This window comes from Ursus maritimus, unplaced genomic scaffold, assembly GCF_017311325.1.
Source record: "Ursus maritimus isolate PB19 unplaced genomic scaffold, ASM1731132v1 scaffold_33, whole genome shotgun sequence".
Classification (NCBI taxonomy): domain Eukaryota; kingdom Metazoa; phylum Chordata; class Mammalia; order Carnivora; family Ursidae; genus Ursus; species Ursus maritimus.
In genome coordinates, this window is record NW_024425897.1 from 17778989 (window position 1) to 17781954 (window position 2966).

Sequence of the window (2966 nt, forward strand, 5' to 3'; positions counted from 1 at the left end):
AAAAAAAAAAAAAAAAGTTAAGAGCTCTGTGGATAATCTTCCTAAATTTAAGAGCTGGAGCAATATTTTATATTGAAACACCCCTTGAGAATAATTATTTTGTGAAAACTTCTTCTCATATTAATTCCTGTAGGCAGTTCGTATGGGAAACCTAGGAATGCCGTGTATCAGCAGCGTTGAGAATACACAGACGAATAGTTTGCACACCTTGCATGTTTAAATCCACCCATTCTTCCAGATCAGTTGTCTGTGATACTTCTGCCATGAAGCCTTCTACCCGTTTATAGAGCGTTTTCTCCTGCCTTTGCTTTTCCAGTGTTTTGCATCTCTTATAACAGTGATCACAGTTTGCTTTGTGTTGTGGTTCCTGAGGTATGTCACTGGCTCTTCTATTATTAAAAGCTGCAGTTGACAAATATTTGTGATGTTGAGCTCTCAGCGAGCCATGCAACTTGCTGTTCCCTTCCCTTCCCTTCTTCATTCACTATCTATACTGTGTTGCATCCTGGCAGATAAAATGACTGAAAGAGACAAGGCACCTCTCTGTTCTAATCTATTCTGGAAGATGGACATGAGATTAATCAATTACACAAATTAGCATATTATTGGAAACCATTATAAGTGATGAAAGTGTGCGGTGGGAGGGCCTTCCTACGCTTGGGGCTGGTCAGGGAAGACCCCCTTGAAGAAGAAGTAACATTAGAGATTTCAGTGCCAAGTACAGAGTAACTGGCTAAAGAGGGTAGAGAGCAAGGAATTGTGTCCCAGGCAGAAGGAGCAGCAAGAGGGAAGGCCCAGAGTTATATAGAGCTTGGGGCTTTCAAAGAACTGAAGGACTCTCTGTCTCAAATAAATAAATCTTTTTGTTTGTTTGTTTTTAAAGGGGAGGGGTGGTGCCTAGGTGGTTCAATCGGAGCATCTGACTCTTGATTTCAGCTCAGGTTATGATCTCAGGGTCATGAGATCAAGCCCTATGCCAGGCTCTGTGCTCAGTGGGGAATATGCTTGAGATTCTCCCCCCCTTCCCCTCCTCCTCTGCTTTTCTCCCCCTAAAATAAATAAATATGTCTTTGAAGAACTGAAGGAAGCTTGGAGCTGGCTAGATTCCCAAGAGCCATTTGAGATCTGGTGGGGCTGGGGTCTTTAACACAAGAGCCGTAACAAGTCATTGATGGGCTTATGAAGAGGCATTGGCATCTGATTGGTGTAGTTAAGAAACAAGCTTCGACTGCAGTGCAGGCTGTGGGTTTGGAAATGGCAGGAATGGTGGAGAGATGAGGGGTTAGTGCAGCAGCTCAGTTAGAAATAATAGGTTGGTTTCGTGTCTTAGCAAAGGAGATGGAAAAGAAGTGGAAACGTTCAAGAGCTGTTGAGGAAGTGGTCGGACTGCAGGAGTTGGTAGTGCATTGGATCTTAGGGGTCAGAGAGAGTGAGATGTTAAGGAAGACAGCTGGGTTTGTGACTTGTGTACCTGGACAGAAAGTGATGTCATTCAAAGATTGGTGTACTGGAGGAAGATCGGGTCTGGGGAGAAAGCTCCTAAGTTGAGTTTTGGAATATAAGATCTGAGATATCCAGGTAGAGATGTCAGGTAGACACTTGGGACTTCACGGGCCTGCAGCTCAGGGGGAAGGGAGTAGTTGGCTGATAGATGCTCCAGTCAGGTGCACAGAGGAGGGGGAAAGCTCACTGAGGAGCAGGAAACCTAGAACGACAAGAGGGCTTGGGACAGAGCTTTGCTGAATTCTGCTGCGTAACCAAGTTTCAAGAAAGAGAAGAGTGAGTGGTCAAGAAGCCTTAAAGTGCAGCTGAGCTTTTAAGAAGAGGACTAAACATGTCCTTTGACCATAGTGAGGAGCTGCTTCTGTAGAGAGGTGGGAACAGGTTGGGCTGGAGTGGTTGGTTACGTGAATGAAACGTGGACCCTGCTCTGAACAGCTCTCGGCCTTATAGAGAAGAAGGTTATATAAGCTTTTTATTTTTTTTTAATTTTATTTATTTATTTTTTTTTAAAGATTTTATTTATGTGACAGAGAGACAGCCAGCGAGAGAGGGAACACAGCAGGGGGAGTGGGAGAGGAAGAAGCAGGCTCCCAGCAGAGGAGCCCGATGTGGGACTTGATCCCGGAACGCCGGGATCACGCCCTGAGCCGAAGGCAGACGCTTAACGACTGCGCTACCCAGGCGCCCCTATATAGGCTTTTTAAATACAGTTGGAAATCTGGAATGAGAAAGTATGTTTAGGGACAGAGATCAGTAGAGGAGGGATGATAGGCATTTTCTGAGTAGCCAAGCCAGGAGACTTCTCGGAGGTGGAGACTTGTAAGGAAGTATTCAAGGGTTACGCTCGTTTCTGTAACTGCTTAGATTCGAGCACAGTGCCTGGTACTTAGCAGGCCTCTAATTAATGTCTGCTGGATGCATTTATGAATTAAAGAAAGTACAGTCTTTCCCCTAAAGAAATGTGGGTGATTATCTTGAGTGGTTCCTTTTACTAGATAGTAGCCTTCAGACAGAAAAGCAGTGTGTGGGTGGATCAGTACTGTCATCTTTGGATATGAAGAATAGCAGAGTTGGTTGCAGGGGAGGTGTGGGTTCCAAAGTCAGAAGCTTAACAGTACCAGACAGATGATGTAAATGAATGATGCCGGAGCCAGATTTGCAAACAGCAGCGGTGCCCTTGCTGTGTCTGTCAGTACACATGTTCTGTTCTGCGTGCACAATAGTAGCCACAGAGAATGATGTCTGCTTTTATTTTTCTCTAACCTATGGTTCTCTTCGTCTGTCATTTTCTGACTTTTGATAGAGCCATGGGTTTATAAGAAGTACTCTTTTCTTTACTATAAGAGAAAAAGAAGCGCAGGCTTGAAGATAAAGGTGATCACCACTGCTTCCTTCTCGGGCAGGCAGCAATGCTGAGTGAGGAGAGCCGTCTGAAGGGGGCAGCTGCGCCTTCCTCCAGCGGT

The 2966-nt window shown here is 45.0% G+C and overlaps 1 protein-coding gene across 2 annotated transcripts in view; it reads left to right on the forward strand.

The window, feature by feature from the left end:
• MED13L (mediator complex subunit 13L) overlaps positions 1 to 2966 on the forward strand; it is a 294657-nt gene that overhangs the window by 260541 nt on the left and 31150 nt on the right. The window lies entirely within an intron of this gene.